Source organism: Pan troglodytes, chromosome 10 (assembly GCF_028858775.2).
Source record: "Pan troglodytes isolate AG18354 chromosome 10, NHGRI_mPanTro3-v2.0_pri, whole genome shotgun sequence".
Lineage (NCBI taxonomy): Eukaryota > Metazoa > Chordata > Mammalia > Primates > Hominidae > Pan > Pan troglodytes.
Window position 1 is genome coordinate 3,311,985 of NC_072408.2, and position 20,220 is coordinate 3,332,204.

Below are 20,220 nucleotides of genomic sequence, written 5' to 3' on the forward strand. Positions count from 1 at the left end.
CCATCTGTACAAACATGGAAATATCTGCACCGCTATCTGTATAAGCATGGAAATATCTACACCGTGGTCTGTATAAACATGGAAATATCTATACCGCTATCTGTATAAACATGGAAATATATACACCGCAATCTCTATAAACAAGGAAATATCTACACCGTGATCTGTATAAACATGGAAATATTTACACCGATATCTGTATAAACATGGAAATATCTACACCGCCATCTGTATAAACATGGAAATATCTACACCGCTATCTGTATAAACCTGGAAATTTCTACACCGCTATCTGTATAAACATGGTAATATCTACACCACCATCTATATAAACATGGAAATATCTACACTGCCATCTGTATAAACATGGAAATATCTACAATGCCATCTGTAGAAAGATGGAAATATCTTCACCGCAATCTGTGTAAACATGGAAATATCTACACCAATATCTGTAAAAACATGGAAATATCTACACCGCTATCTGTATAAACATGGAAATATCTACACCGCGATCTGCATAAACATGGAAATATCTACACCGCGATCTGTATAAACATGAAAATATCTACACCGCTATCTGTAGAAACATGGAAATATCTACACCGCGATCTGAATAGACATGGAAATATCTACACCGCGATCTGTATAAACATGGAAATATCTACACCGCTACCTGTAGAAACATGGAAATATCTACACAGCTATCTCTATAAACGTGGAAATATCTACACCGCCATCTGTATAGACATGGAAATACCTACAAGTCATCTGTATAAACATGGAAATATCTACACAGCCATCTGTATAAACATGGAAATATCTACACAGCCATCTGTATATACATGGAAATATCTACACCGCTATCTGTATAAACATGGAAATAACTACACCGCTATTTGTATAAACAAGTAAATATCTACACTGTGATCTGTATAAACATGGAAATATCTACACTGCTATTTGTATAAACAAGGAAATATCTACACCGCTATCTGTATAAACATGGATATAACTACACCGCTATTTGCATAAACAATGAAATATCTACACCGTGATCTGTATAAACATGGAAATATCTACAACGCCATCTCTATAAACATGGAAATATCTACACCCCTATCTGTATAAACATGGAAATATCCACACCGCTATCTCTATAAACATGGAAATTACTACACCGCGATCAGTATAAACGTGGAAATATCTACACCGCTATCTCTATAAACATGGAAATATCTCCACTACTATCTCTATAAACATCGAAATATCTACACCGCCATCTGTATAAACATGGAAATACTTACAAAGTTATCTGTATAAACATGGAAATATCTGCACCGTCATCTGTATAAACATGGAAATATCTACACAGCCATGTGTACATATATGGAAATATCTACACCGCTCTCTATATAAACATGGAAATAACTACACCGCTATCTGTATATACATGGAAATATCTACACCGCCATCTACATATCCATAGAAATATCTGCGCCGCCATCTGTACAAACATGGAATTATCTACACGGTCATCTGTGTATAGATGGAAATATCAACACCGCCATCTGTACAAACATGGAAATATCTGCACCGCTATCTGTATAAACATGGAAATATCTACACCATGGTCTGTATAAACATGGAAATATCTACACCGCTATCTGTATAAACATGGAAATATATACACCGCTATCTGTATAAACCTGGAAATATCTACACCGCTATCTGTATAAACATGGTAATATCTACACCACCATCTATATAAACATGGAAATATCTACACCGCCATCTGTATAAACATGGAAATATCTACAATGCCGTCTGTAGATAGATGGAAATATCTACACTGCGATGTGTATAAACATGGAAATACCTACACCGCTATCTGTAGAAACATGGAAATATCTACACAGCTATCTCTATAAACATGGAAATATCTACACCGCCATCTGTATAAACATGGAAATACCTACAAGTCATCTGTATAAACATGGAAATATCTACACAGCCATCTGTATAAACATGGAAATATCTACACAGCCATCTGTATATACATGGAAATGTCTACACCGCTATCTGTATAAACATGGAAATAACTACACCGCTATTTGTATAAACAAGGAAATATCTACACCGTGATCTGTATAAACATGGAAATAACTACACCGCTATTTGCATAAACAAGGAAATATCTACACCGTGATCTGTATAAACATGGAAATATCTACAACGCCATCTCTACAAACATGGAAATATCTACACCCCTATCTGTATAAACATGGAAATATCCACACCGCTATCTCTATAAACATGGAAATAACTACACCGCGATCAGTATAAACGTGGAAATATCTACACCGCTATCTCTATAAACATGGAAATATCTCCACCGCTATCTCTATAAACGTCGAAATATCTACACCGCCATCTGTATAAACATGAAAATTCTTACAAAGTTATCTGTATAAACATGGAAATATCTACACCGCCATCTGTATAAACATGGAAATATCTACACAGCTATCTCTATAAACATGGAAATATCTACACCGCCATCTGTATAAACATGGAAATACCTACAAGTCATCTGTATAAACATGGAAATATCTACACAGCCATCTGTATAAACATGGAAATATCTACACAGCCATCTGTATATACATGGAAATATCTAGACAGCTATCTGTATAAACATGGAAATAACTACACCGCTATTTGTATAAACAAGGAAATATCTACACCGTGATTTGTATAAACATGGAAATATCTACACTGCTATTTGTATAAACAAGGAAATATCTACACCGCTATCTGTATAAACATGGAAATAACTACACCGCTATTTGCATAAACAAGGAAATATCTACACCATGATCTGTATAAACATGGAAATATCTACAACGCCATCTGTATAAACATGGAAGTAACTACACCGCTATTTGCATAAACAAGGAAATATCTACACCGTGATCTGTATAAACATGGAAATATCTACAACACCATCTCTATAAACATGGAAATATCTACACTCCTATGTGTATAAACATGGAAATATCCACACGCTATCTCTATAAACATGGAAATAACTACACCGCGATCAGTATAAACGTGGAAATATCTACACCGCTATCTCTATAAACATGGAAATATCTCCACTGCTATTTCTATAAACATGGAAATATCTACACCGCCATCTGTATAAACATGGAAATACTTACAAAGTTATCTGTATAAACATGGAAATATCTACACCGCCATCTGCATAAACATGGAAATATCTACACAGCCATGTGTACATACATGGAAATATCTACACCGCTCTCTATATAAACATGGAAATAACTACATCGCTATCTGTATATACATGGAAATATCTACACCGCCATCTACATATACATAGAAATATCTGTGCCGCCATCTGTATAAACATGGAAATATCTACACGGTCATCTGTGTATAGATGGAAATATCAACACCGCCATCTGTACAAACATGGAAATATCTGCACCGCTATCTGTATAAGCATGGAAATATCTACACCGTGGTCTGTATAAACATGGAAATATCTATACCGCTATCTGTATAAACATGGAAATATATACACCGCTATCTCTATAAACAAGGAAATATCTACACCGTGATCTGTATAAACATGGAAATATTTACACCGATATCTGTATAAACATGGAAATATCTACACCGCCATCTCTATAAACATGGAAATATCTACACCGCCATCTGTATAAACATGGAAATATCTACACCGCTATCTGTATAAACCTGGAAATTTCTACACCGCTATCTGTATAAACATGGTAATATCTACACCACCATCTATATAAACATGGAAATATCTACACTGCCATCTGTATAAACATGGAAATATCTACAATGCCATCTGTAGAAAGACGGAAATATCTACACCGCAATCTGTGTAAACATGGAAATATCTACACCAATATCTGTAAAAACATGGAAATATCTACACCGCGATCTGCATAAACATGGAAATATCTACACCGCGATCTGTATAAACATGAAAATATCTACACCGCTATCTGTAGAAACATGGAAATATCTACACCGCGATCTGAATAGACATGGAAATATCCACACCGCGATCTGTATAAACATGGAAATATCTACACCGCTATCTGTAGAAACATGGAAATATCTACACAGCTATCTCTATAAACGTGGAAATATCTACACCGCCATCTGTATAGACATGGAAATACCTACAAGTCATCTGTATAAACATGGAAATATCTACACAGCCATCTGTATAAACATGGAAATATCTACACAGCCATCTGTATATACATGGAAATATCTACACCGCTATCTGTATAAACATGGAAATAACTACACCGCTATTTGTATAAACAAGTAAATATCTACACTGTGATCTGTATAAACATGGAAATATCTACACTGCTATTTGTATAAACAAGGAAATATCTACACCGCTATCTGTATAAACATGGATATAACTACACCGCTATTTGCATAAACAAGGAAATATCTACACCGTGATCTGTATAAACATGGAAATATCTACAACGCCATCTCTATAAACATGGAAATATCTACACCCCTATCTGTATAAACATGGAAATATCCACACCGCTATCTCTATAAACATGGAAATTACTACACCGCGATCAGTATAAACGTGGAAATATCTACACCGCTATCTCTATAAACATGGAAATATCTCCACTACTATCTCTATAAACATCGAAATATCTACACCGCCATCTGTATAAACATGGAAATACTTACAAAGTTATCTGTATAAACATGGAAATATCTGCACCGTCATCTGTATAAACATGGAAATATCTACACAGCCATGTGTACATATATGGAAATATCTACACCGCTCTCTATATAAACATGGAAATAACTACACCGCTATCTGTATATACATGGAAATATCTACACCGCCATCTACATATCCATAGAAATATCTGCACCGCCATCTGTACAAACATGGAATTATCTACACGGTCATCTGTGTATAGATGGAAATATCAACACCGCCATCTGTACAAACATGGAAATATCTGCACCGCTATCTGTATAAACATGGAAATATCTACACCATGGTCTGTATAAACATGGAAATATCTAGACCGCTATCTGTATAAACATGGAAATATATACACCGCTATCTGTATAAACCTGGAAATATCTACACCGCTATCTGTATAAACATGGTAATATCTACACCACCATCTATATAAACATGGAAATATCTACACCGCCATCTGTATAAACATGGAAATATCTACAATGCCGTCTGTAGATAGATGGAAATATCTACACTGCGATGTGTATAAACATGGAAATACCTACACCGCTATCTGTAGAAACATGGAAATATCTACACAGCTATCTCTATAAACATGGAAATATCTACACCGCCATCTGTATAAACATGGAAATACCTACAAGTCATCTGTATAAACATGGAAATATCTACACAGCCATCTGTATAAACATGGAAATATCTACACAGCCATCTGTATATACATGGAAATGTCTACACCGCTATCTGTATAAACATGGAAATAACTACACCGCTATTTGTATAAACAAGGAAATATCTACACCGTGATCTGTATAAACATGGAAATAACTACACCGCTATTTGCATAAACAAGGAAATATCTACACCGTGATCTGTATAAACATGGAAATATCTACAACGCCATCTCTATAAACATGGAAATATCTACACCCCTATCTGTATAAACATGGAAATATCCACACCGCTATCTCTATAAACATGGAAATAACTACACCGCGATCAGTATAAACGTGGAAATATCTACACCGCTATCTCTATAAACATGGAAATATCTCCACCGCTATCTCTATAAACGTCGAAATATCTACACCGCCATCTGTATAAACATGAAAATTCTTACAAAGTTATCTGTATAAACATGGAAATATCTACACCGCCATCTGTATAAACATGGAAATATCTACACAGCTATCTCTATAAACATGGAAATATCTACACCGCCATCTGTATAAACATGGAAATACCTACAAGTCATCTGTATAAACATGGAAATATCTACACAGCCATCTGTATAAACATGGAAATATCTACACAGCCATCTGTATATACATGGAAATATCTAGACAGCTATCTGTATAAACATGGAAATAACTACACCGCTATTTGTATAAACAAGGAAATATCTACACCGTGATTTGTATAAACATGGAAATATCTACACTGCTATTTGTATAAACAAGGAAATATCTACACCGCTATCTGTATAAACATGGAAATAACTACACCGCTATTTGCATAAACAAGGAAATATCTACACCATGATCTGTATAAACATGGAAATATCTACAACGCCATCTGTATAAACATGGAAGTAACTACACCGCTATTTGCATAAACAAGGAAATATCTACACCGTGATCTGTATAAACATGGAAATATCTACAACACCATCTCTATAAACATGGAAATATCTACACTCCTATGTGTATAAACATGGAAATATCCACACGCTATCTCTATAAACATGGAAATAACTACACCGCGATCAGTATAAACGTGGAAATATCTACACCGCTATCTCTATAAACATGGAAATATCTCCACTGCTATTTCTATAAACATGGAAATATCTACACCGCCATCTGTATAAACATGGAAATACTTACAAAGTTATCTGTATAAACATGGAAATATCTACACCGCCATCTGCATAAACATGGAAATATCTACACAGCCATGTGTACATACATGGAAATATCTACACCGCTCTCTATATAAACATGGAAATAACTACATCGCTATCTGTATATACATGGAAATATCTACACCGCCATCTACATATACATAGAAATATCTGTGCCGCCATCTGTATAAACATGGAAATATCTACACGGTCATCTGTGTATAGATGGAAATATCAACACCGCCATCTGTACAAACATGGAAATATCTGCACTGCTATCTGTATAAGCATGGAAATATCTACACCGTGGTCTGTATAAACATGGAAATATCTATACCGCTATCTGTATAAACATGGAAATATATACACCGCTATCTCTATAAACAAGGAAATATCTACACCGTGATCTGTATAAACATGGAAATATTTACACCGATATCTGTATAAACATGGAAATATCTACACCGCCATCTCTATAAACATGGAAATATCTACACCGCCATCTGTATAAACATGGAAATATCTACACCGCTATCTGTATAAACCTGGAAATTTCTACACCGCTATCTGTATAAACATGGTAATATCTACACCACCATCTATATAAACATGGAAATATCTACACTGCCATCTGTATAAACATGGAAATATCTACAATGCCATCTGTAGAAAGACGGAAATATCTACACCGCAATCTGTGTAAACATGGAAATATCTACACCAATATCTGTAAAAACATGGAAATATCTACACCGCTATCTGTATAAACATGGAAATATCTACACCGCGATCTGCATAAACATGGAAATATCTACACCGCGATCTGTATAAACATGAAAATATCTACACCGCTATCTGTAGAAACATGGAAATATCTACACCGCGATCTGAATAAACATGGAAATATCTACACCGCGATCTGTATAAACATGGAAATATCTACACCGCTATCTGTAGAAACATGGAAATATCTACACAGCTATCTCTATAAACGTGGAAATATCTACACCGCCATCTGTATAGACATGGAAATACCTACAAGTCATCTGTATAAACATGGAAATATCTACACAGCCATCTGTATAAACATGGAAATATCTACACAGCCATCTGTATATACATGGAAATATCTACACCGCGATCTGTATAAACATGGAAATAACTACACCGCTATTTGTATAAACAAGTAAATATCTACACTGTGATCTGTATAAACATGGAAATATCTACACTGCTATTTGTATAAACAAGGAAATATCTACACCGCTATCTGTATAAACATGGATATAACTACACCGCTATTTGCATAAACAAGGAAATATCTACACTGTGATCTGTATAAACATGGAAATATCTACAACGCCATCTCTATAAACATGGAAATATCTACACCCCTATCTGTATAAACATGGAAATATCCACACCGCTATCTCTATAAACATGGAAATTACTACACCGCGATCAGTATAAACGTGGAAATATCTACACCGCTATCTCTATAAACATGGAAATATCTCCACTACTATCTCTATAAACATCGAAATATCTACACCGCCATCTGTATAAACATGGAAATACTTACAAGTTATCTGTATAAACATGGAAATATCTGCACCATCATCTGTATAAACATGGAAATATCTACACAGCCATGTGTACATATATGGAAATATCTACACCGCTCTCTATATAAACATGGAAATAACTACACCGCTATCTGTATATACATGGAAATATCTACACCGCCATCTACATATCCATAGAAATATCTGCACCGCCATCTGTACAAACATGGAATTATCTACACGGTCATCTGTGTATAGATGGAAATATCAACACCGCCATCTGTACAAACATGGAAATATCTGCACCGCTATCTGTATAAACATGGAAATATCTACACCGTGGTCTGTATAAACATGGAAATATCTACACCGCTATCTGTATAAACATGGAAATATATACACCGCCATCTCTATAAACATGGAAATATGTACACCGTGATCTGTATAAACATGGAACTATTTACACCGATATCTGTATAAACATGGAAAAATCTACACCGCCATCTCTATAAACATGGAAATATCTACACCGCCATCTGTATAAACATGGAAATATCTACACCGCTATCTGTATAAACCTGGAAATATCTACACCGCTATCTGTATAAACATGGTAATATCTACACCACCATCTATATAAACATGGAAATATCTACACCGCCATCTGTATAAACATGGAAATATCTACAATGCTGTCTGTAGATAGATGGAAATATCTACACTGCAATCTGTGTAAACATGGAAATATCTACACCAATATCTGTAAAAACATGGAAATATATACACCGTTATCTGTATAAACATGGAAATATCTACACCGCGATCTGCATAAACATGGAAATATCTACACCGCGATCTGTATACATATGGAAATATCTACACCGCTATCTGTAGAAACATGGAAATATCTACACCGCGATCTGTATAAACATGGAAATATCTACACTGCGATCTGTATAAACATGGAAATATCTACACCGCTATCTGTAGAAACATGGAAATATCTACACAGCTATCTCTATAAACATGGAAATATCTACACCGCCATCTGTATAAACATGGAAATACCTACAAGTCATCTGTATAAACATGGAAATATCTACACAGCCATCTGTATAAACATGGAAATATCTACACAGCCATCTGTATATTCACGGAAATATCTACACCGCTATCTGTATAAACATGGAAATAACTACACCGCTATTTGTATAAACAAGGAAATATCTACACCGTGATCTGTATAAACATGGAAATATCTACAATGCTATTTGTATAAACAAGGAAATATCTACACCGCTATCTGTATAAACATGGAAATAACTACACCGCTATTTGCATAAACAAGGAAATATCTACACCGTGATCTGTATAAACATGGAAATATCTACAACGCCATCTCTATAAACATGGAAATATCTACACCCCTATCTGTATAAACATGGAAATGTCCACACCGCTATCTCTAAAAACATAGAAATAACTACACCGTGATCAGTATAAACGTGGAAATATCTACACCGCTATCTCTATAAACATGGAAATATCTCCACTGCTATTTCCAGAAACATCGAAATATCTACACCGCCATCTGTATAAACATGGAAATACTTACAAAGTTATCTGTATAAACATGGAAATATTTACACTGCCATCTGTATAAACATGGAAATATCTACACAGCCATGTGTACATATATGGAAATATCTACACCGCTCTCTATATAAACATGGAAATAACTACACTGCTATCTGTATATACATGGAAATATCTACACCGCCATCTACATATCCATAGAAATATCTGCGCCACCATCTGTATAAACATGGAAATATCTACACGGTCATCTGTGTATAGATGGAAATATCAACACCGCCATCTGTACAAACATGGAAATATCTGCACCGCTATCTGTATAAACATGGAAATATCTACACCGTGGTCTGTAAAACATGGAAATATCTACACCGCTATCTGTATAAACATGGAAATATATACATCGCTATCTGTATAAACATGGAAATACCTACACCGTGATCTGTATAAACATGGAAATATTTACAACGATATCTGTATAAACATGGAAATATCTACACCGCCATCTCTATAAACATGGAGATATCTACACCGCCATCTGTATAAACTTGGAAATATCTACACCGCTATCTGTATAAACCTGGAAATATCTACACCGCTATCTGTATAAACATGGTAATATCTACACCACCATCTATATAAACATGGAAATATCTACACCGCCATCTGTATAAACATGGAAATATCTACAATGCCATCTGTAGAAAGATGGAAATATCTACACCGCAATCTGTGTAAACATGGAAATATCTACACCAATATCTGTAAAAACATGGAAATATCTACACCGCTATCTGTATAAACATGGAAATATCTATACCGCGATCTGCATAAACATGGAAATATCTACACCGCGATCTGTATAAACATGAAAATATCTACACCGCTATCTGTAGAAACATGGAAATATCTACACCGCGATCTGAATAAACATGGAAATATCTACACCGCGATCTGTTTTAACATGGAAATATCTACACCGCTATCTGTAGAAACATGGAAATATCTACACAGCCATCTCTATAAACATGGAAATATCTACACCGCCATCTGTATAGACATGGAAATACCTACAAGTCATCTGCATAAACATGGAAATAACTACACCGCTATTTGCATAAACAAGGAAATATCTACACCGTGATCTGTATAAACATGGAAATATCTACAACGCCATCTCTATAAACATGGAAATATCTACAGCCCTATCTGTATAAACATGGAAATATCCACACCGCTATCTCTATAAACATGGAAATAACTACACCGCGATCAGTATAAACGTGGAAATATCTACACCGCGATCTGTAAAAACATGGAAATATCTGCACCGCTATCTGTATAAACATGGAAATATCTACACCGTGGTCTGTATAAACATGGAAATATCTACACCGCTATCTGTATAAACATGGAAATATATACACCGCTATCTCTATAAACATGGAAATATCTACACCGTGATCTGTATAAACATGGAAATACTTACTCCGATATCTGTATAAACATGGAAATAACTACACCGCCATCTCTATAAACATGGAAATATCTACACCGCCATCTGTATAAACATGGAAATATCTACACAGCTATCTGTATAAACCTGGAAATATCTACACCGCTATCTGTATAAACATGGTAATATCTACACCACCATCTAAATAAACATGGAAATATCTACACCGCCATCTGTATAAACATGGAAATATCTACAATGCCATCTGTAGAAAGATGGAAATATCTACACCGCAATCTGTGTAAACATGGAAATATCTACACCAATGTCTGTAAAAACACGGAAATATGTACACCGCTATCTTTATAAACATGGAAATATCTACACCGCAATCTGCATAAACATGGAAATATCTACTCCGTGATCTGTATAAACATGGAAATACCTACACTGATATTTGTATAAAGAAGGAAATATCTACACCGCTATCTGTATAAACATGGAAATAACTACACCGCTATTTGCATAAAGAAGGAAATATCTACAACGTGATCTGTATAAACATGGAAATATCTACAACGCCATCTCTATAAACATGGAAATATCTACACCCCTATCTGTATAAACATGGAAATATCCACACGGCTATCTCTATAAACATGGAAATAACTACACCGCGATCAGTATAAACGTGGAAATATCTACACCGCTATCTCCATAAACATGGAAATATCTCCACTGCTATCTCTATAAACATCGAAATATCTACACCGCCATCTGTATAAGCATGGAAATACTTACAATGTTATCAGTATAAACATGGAAATATCTACACCGCCATCTGTATAAACATGGAAATATCTAGAAAGCCATGTGTACATACATGGAAATATCTACACCGCTCTCTATATAAACATGGAAATAACTACACCGCTATCTGTATATACATGGAAATATCTACACCGCTATCTACATATATATAGAAATATCTGTGCCGCCATCTGTATAAACATGGAAATATCTACACGGTCATCTGTGTATAGATGGAAATATCAACACCGCCATCTGTACAAACATGGAAATATCTGCACCGCTATCTGTATAAACATGGAAATATCTACACCGAGGTCTGTATAAACATGGAAAAATCAATACCGCTATCTCTATAAACATGGAAATATCTACACCGTGATCTGTATAAACATGGAAATATTTACACCGATATCTGTATAAACATGGAAATATCTACACCGCCATCTCTTTAAACATGGAAATATCTACACCGCCATCTGTATAAACATGGAAATATCTACACCGCTATCTGTATAAACCTGGAAATATCTACACCGCTATCTGTATAAACATGGTAATATCTACACCACCATCTAAATAAACATGGAAATATCTACACCGCCATCTGTATAAACATGGAAATATCTACAATGCCATCTGTAGAAAGATGGAAATATCTACACCACAATCTGTGTAAACATTGAAATATCTACACCGATGTCTGTAAAAACATGGAAATATCTACACCGCTATCTGCATAAACATGGAAATAACTACACCGCAATCTGCATAAACATGGAAATATCTACTCCGCGATCTGTATAAACATGGAAATATCTACACCGCTATCTGTAGATACATGGAAATATCTACACCGCTATCTGTAGAAACATGGAAATATCTACACAGCTATCTCTATAAACATGGAAATATCTACACCGCCATCTCTATAAACATGGAAATACCTACAAGTCATCTGTATAAACATGGAAATATCTACACAACCATCTGTATGAACATGGAAATATCTACACAGCCATCTGTATATACATGGAAATATCTACACCGCTACCTTTATAAACATGGAAATAACTACACCGCTATTTGTATAACCAAGGAAATATCTACACCGTGATGTGTATAAACATGGAAATATCTACACTGCTATTTGTAAAACAAGGAAATATCTACACCGCTATCTGTATAAACATGGAAATAACTACACCACTATTTGCATAAACAAGGAAATATCTGCACCGTGATCTGTATAAACATGGAAATATCTACAACGCCATCTCTATAAACATGGAAATATCTACCACCCTATCTTTATAAACATGGAAATATCCACACCGCTATCTCTATAAACATGGAAATAACAACAACGCGATCAGTATAAACGTGGAAATATCTACACCGCTATCTCTATAAACATGGAAATATCTCCAGTGCTATCTCAATAAACATCGAAATATCTACTCCGCCATCTGTATAAACATGGAAATACTTACAAAGTTATCTGTATAAACATGGAAATATCTACACCGCCATCTGTATAAACATGGAAATATCTACACAGCCATGTGTACGTATATGGAAATATCTACACCGCTCTCTATATAAACATGGAAATAACTACACCGCTATCTGTATATACATGGAAATATCTACACCGCCATCTACATTTCCATGGAAATATCTGCGCCGACATCTGTATAAACATGGAAATATCTACATGGTCATCAGTGTATAGATGGAAATATCAACACCGCCATCTGTACAAACATGGAAATATCTGCATGGCTATCTGTATAAACATGGAAATATCTACACTGTGGCCTCTATAAACATTTAAATATCTACACCGCTATCTGTATAAACATGGAAATATATACACCGCTATCTCTATAAACATGGAAATAACTACACCGTGATCTGTATAAACTTGGAAATATTTACACCGATATCTGTATAAACATGGAAATATCTACACCGCCATCTGTATAAACATGGAAATATCTACACCGCTATCTGTATAAACATGGAAATATCTACACCGCTATCTGTATAAACCTGGAAATATCTACACCGCTATCTGTATAAACATGGTAATATCTACACCACCATCTAAATAAACATGGAAATATATACACCGCCATCTGTATAAACATGGAAATATCTACAATGCCATCTGTAGAAAGATGGAAATATCTACACCGCAATCTGTGTAAACATGGAAATATCTACAACAATGTCTGTAAAAACATGGAAATATCTACGCCGCGATCTGCATAAACATGGAAATATCTACACCGCGATCTGTATAAACATGTAAATTTCTACACCGCGATCTGTATAAACATGGAAATATCTACACCGCTATCTGTACAAACATGGAAATATCTACACCGCGATCTGCATAAACATGGAAATATCTACACCGCGATCTGTATAAACATGTAAATATCTACACCGCCATCTGTATAAACATGTAAATATCTACACCGTTATCTGTAGAAACATGGAAATATCTACACAGATATCTCTATAAACATGGAAATATCTACACCGCCATCTCTATAAACTTGGAAATACCTACAAGTCATCTGTATAAACATGGAAATATCTACACAGCCACCTGTATAAACATGGAAATATCTACACAGCCATCTGTATATACATGGAAATATCTACACCGCTACCTGTATAAACATGGAAATAACTACACCGCTATTTGTATAACCAAGGAAATACCTACACCGTGATCTGTATAAACATGGAAATATCTACACTGCTATTTGTATAAACAATGAAATATCTACACCGCTATCTGTATAAACATGGAAATAACTACACCGCTATTTGCATAAACAAGGAAATATCTACACCGTCATCTGTATAAACATGGAAATATCTACAACGCCATCTCTATAATCCTGGAAATATCTACACCCCTATCTGTATAAACATGGAAATATCCACACGGCTATCTCTATAAACATGGAAATAACTACACCGCGATCAGTATAAACGTGGAAATATCTACACCGCTATCTCTATAAACATGGAAATATCTCCACTGCTATCTCTATAAACATCGAAATATCTACACCGCCATCTGTATAAACATGGAAATACTTACAAAGTTATCAGTATAAACATGGTAATATCTACACCGCCATCTGTATACACATGGAAATATCTAGACAGCCATGTGTACATACATGAAAATATCTACACCGCTCTCTATATAAACATGGAAATAACTACACCGCTATCTGTATGTACATGGAAATTTCTACACCGCCATCTACATATACATAGAAATATCTGTGCCGCCATCTGTATAAACATGGAAATATCTACACGGTCATCTGTGTATAGATGGAAATATCAACACCGCCATCTGTACAAACATGGAAATATCTGCACCGCTATCTGTATAAACATGGAAATATCTACACCGAGGTCTGTATAAACATGGAAAAATCAACACCGCTATCTCTATAAACATGGAAATATCTACACCGTGATCTGTATAAACATGGAAATATTTACACCGATATCTGTATAAACATGGAAATATCTACACCGCCATCTGTGTAAACATGGAAATATCTAAACCGCCATCTGTATAAACATGGAAATATCTACACCGCTATCTGTATAAACCTGGAAATATCTACACCGCTATCTGTATAAACATGGAAATATCCACACCGCGATCTGCATAAACATGGAAATATCTACACCGCGATCTGTAGAAACATGGAAATATCTACACCACTATCTGTAGAAACATGGAAATATCTACACCGCTATCGGCATAAACAAGGAAATATCTACACCGCGATCTGTATAAACATGTAAATACCTACAGAGCTACCTGTAGAAACATGGAACTATCTACACAGCTATCTCTATAAACATGGAAATATCTACACAGCCAACTGTATAAACATGGAAATACCTACAAGTCATCTGTATAAACATGGAAATATCTACACAGCCATCTGTATAAACATGGAAATATCTACACAGCCATCTGTATATACATGGAAATATCTACACCGCTGTCTGTATAAACATGGAAATAACTACACCGCTATTTGCATAAACAAGGAAATATCTACACCGTGATCTGTATAAACATGGAAATATCTACAACGCCATCTCTATAAACATGGAAATATCTACACCCCTATCGGTATAAACATGGAAATATCCACACCGCTATCTCTATAAACATGGAAATAACTACACCGCGATCAGTATAAACGTGGAAATATCTACACCGCTATCTCTATAAACATAGAAATATCTCCACTGCTATCTCTATAAACATCGAAATATCTACACCGCCATGTGTATAAACATGGAAATACTTACAAACTTATCTGTATAAACATGGAAATATCTACACCGCCATCTGTATAAACATGGAAATATCTACACAGACATGTGTACATATATGGAAATATCTACACCGCTGTCTATATAAACATGGAAATAACTACACCGTGATCAGTATAAACGTGGAAATATCTACAGCGCTATCGCTATAAACATGGAAATATCTCCACTGCTATGTGTATAAACATCGAAATATCTACACCGCCATCTGTATAAACATGGAAATACTTACAAAGTTATCTGTATAAACATGGAAATATCTACACTGCCATCTGCATAAACATGGAAATATCTACACAGCCATGTGTACATACATGGAAATATCTACACCGCTCTCTATATAAACATGGAAATAACTACATCGCTATCTGTATATACATGGAAATATCTACACCGCCATCTACATATACAAAGAAATATCTGTGCCGCCATCTGTATAAACATGGAAATATCTACACGGTCATCTGTGTATAGATGGAAATATCAACATCGCCATCTGTACAAACATGGAAATATCTGCACCGCTATCTGTATAAGCATGGAAATATCTACACCGTGTTCTGTATAAACATGGAAATATCTATACCGCTATCTGTATAAACATGGAAATATATACACCGCTATCTCTATAAACATGGAAATATCTACACCGTGATCTGTATAAACATGGAAATATTTACACCGATTACTGTATAAACATGGAAATATCTACACCGCCATCTCTATAAACATGGAAATATCTACACCGCGACCTGTATAAACATGGAAATATGTACACCGCTATCTGTATAAACATGGAAATATCTTCAGAGCTATCTGTATAAACATGGTAATATCTACACCACCATCTATATGAACATGGAAATATCTACACCGCCATCTGTATAAACATGGAAATATCTACAATGCTATCTGTAGAAAGATGGAAATATCTACACTGCAATCTGTGTAAACATGGAAATACCTACACCAATATCTGTAAAAACTTGGAAATATCTACACCGCTATATGTATAAAGATGGAAATATCTACACCGCGACATGCATAAGCATGGAAATATCTACACCGCGATCTGCATAAACATGGAAATATCTACACCGCTATCTGTAGAAAGATGGAAATATCTACACAGCTATCTCTATAAACATGGAAATATCTACACCGCCATCTGTATTAACACGGAAATATCTACACCACTATCTGTTTAAACCTGGAAATATCTACACCGCTATCTCTATAAACATGGTAATATCTACACCACCATCTATATAAACATGGAAATATCTACACCGCCATCTGTATAAACATGGAAATATCTACAATGCCATCTGTAGAAAGATGGAAATACCTACACCGCAATCTGTGTAAACGTGGAAATATCTACACCAATATCTGTAAAAACATGGAAATATCTACACCGCTATCTGTATAAACATGGAAATATCCACATCGCGATCTGCATAAACATGGAAATATCTACACCGCGATCTGTATAAACATGGAAATATCTACACAGCTATCTGTAGAAACATGGAAATATCTACACCGCTATCAGCATAAACAAGGAAATATCTACACCGCGATCTGTATAAACATGTAAATACCTACACCGCTATCTGTAGAAACATGGAAACATCTACACAGCCATCTGTATAAACATGGAAATATCTACACAGCCATCTGTATATACATGGAAATATCTACACTGCTATCTGTATAAACATGGAAATAACTACACCGCTGTTTGTATAAACAAGGAAATATCTACACCGTGATCTGTATAAACATGGAAATATCTACACGGCTATTTGTATCAACAAGGAAATATCTACACCGCTATCAGTATAAACATGGAAATAACTACACCGCTATTTGCATAAACAAGGAAATATCTACACCGTGATCTGTATAAACATGGAAATATCTGCAACGCCATCTCTATAAACATGGAAATATTTACCCCGATATCTGTATAAACATGGAAATATCTACACCGCCATCTCTATAAACATGGAAATATCTACACCGCCATCTGTATAAACCTGGAAATATCTACACCGCTATCTGTGTAAACATGGTAATATCTACACCACCATCTATATAAACATGGAAATATCTACACCGCCATCTGTATAAACATGGAAATATCTACAATGCCGTCTGTAGAAAGATGGAAATATCTACACCGCAATCTGTGTAAACATGGAAATATCTACACCAATATCTGTAAAAACATGGAAATATCTACACCTCTATCAGTATAAACATGGAAATAACTAAAAGGTGATCTGCATAAACATGGAATTATCTAAACCACGATCTGTATAAACATGGAAATATCTACACCACGATCTGTATAAACATGGAAATATCTACACCGCGATCTGCATAAACATGGAAATATCTACACCGCGATCTGCATAAACATGGAAATATCTACACCGCTATCTGTATAAACATGGAAATATATACACCACTATCTCTATAAACATGGAAATATCTACACCGTGATCTGTATAAACATGGAAATATTTACACCGATATCTGTATAAACATGGAAATATCTACACCGCCATCTCTATAAACATGGAAATATCTACACCACCATGTGTATAAACATGGAAATATCTACACCGCTATCTGTATAAACCTGTAAATATCTACACCGCTATCTGTATAAACATGGTAATATCTACACCACCATCTAAATAAACATGGAAATATCTACACCGCCGTCTGTATAAACATGGAAATATCTACAATGCCATCTGTAGAAAGATGGAAATATCTACACCGCAATCTGTGTAAACATGGAAATATCTACACCAATGTCTGTAAAAACATGGAAATATCTACACTGCTATCTGTATAAACATGGAAATATCTACACCGCAATCTGCATAAACATGGAAATACCTACTCCGCGATCTGTATAAACATGGAAATATCAACACCGCTATCTGTAGATACATGGAAATATCTACACCGCAATCTGCATAAACATGGAAACATCTACACCGCGATCTGTATAAACATGTAAATATCTACACCGCGATCTGTATAAACATGTAAATATCTACACCGCTATCTTTAGAAACATGGAAATATCTACACAGCTATCTCTATAAACATGGAAGTATCTACACCGCCATCTCTATAAACATGGAAATACCTACAAGTCATCAGTATAAACATGGAAATAGCTACACCGCCATCTGTATAAACATGGAAATATCTACACAGCCATGTGTACATATATGGAAATATCTACACCGCTCTCTATATAAACATGGGAATAACTACACCGCTATCTGTATATACATGGAAATATCTACAGCGCCATCTACATATCCATGGAAATATCTGCGCCGCCATCTGTATAAACATGGAAATATCTACACGGTCATCTGTGTATAGATGGAAATATCAACACCGCCATCTGTACAAACATGGAAATATCTGCACCGCTATCTGTATAAACATGGAAATACCTACACCGTGGTCTGTATAAACATGGAAATATCTACACCGCTATCTGTATAAACATGGAAATATATACACCGCTATCTCTATAAACATGGAAATATCTACACAGCCATCTGTATATACATGGAAATATCTACACCGCTATCTGCATAAACATGGAAATATCTACAATGCCATCTGTAGAAAG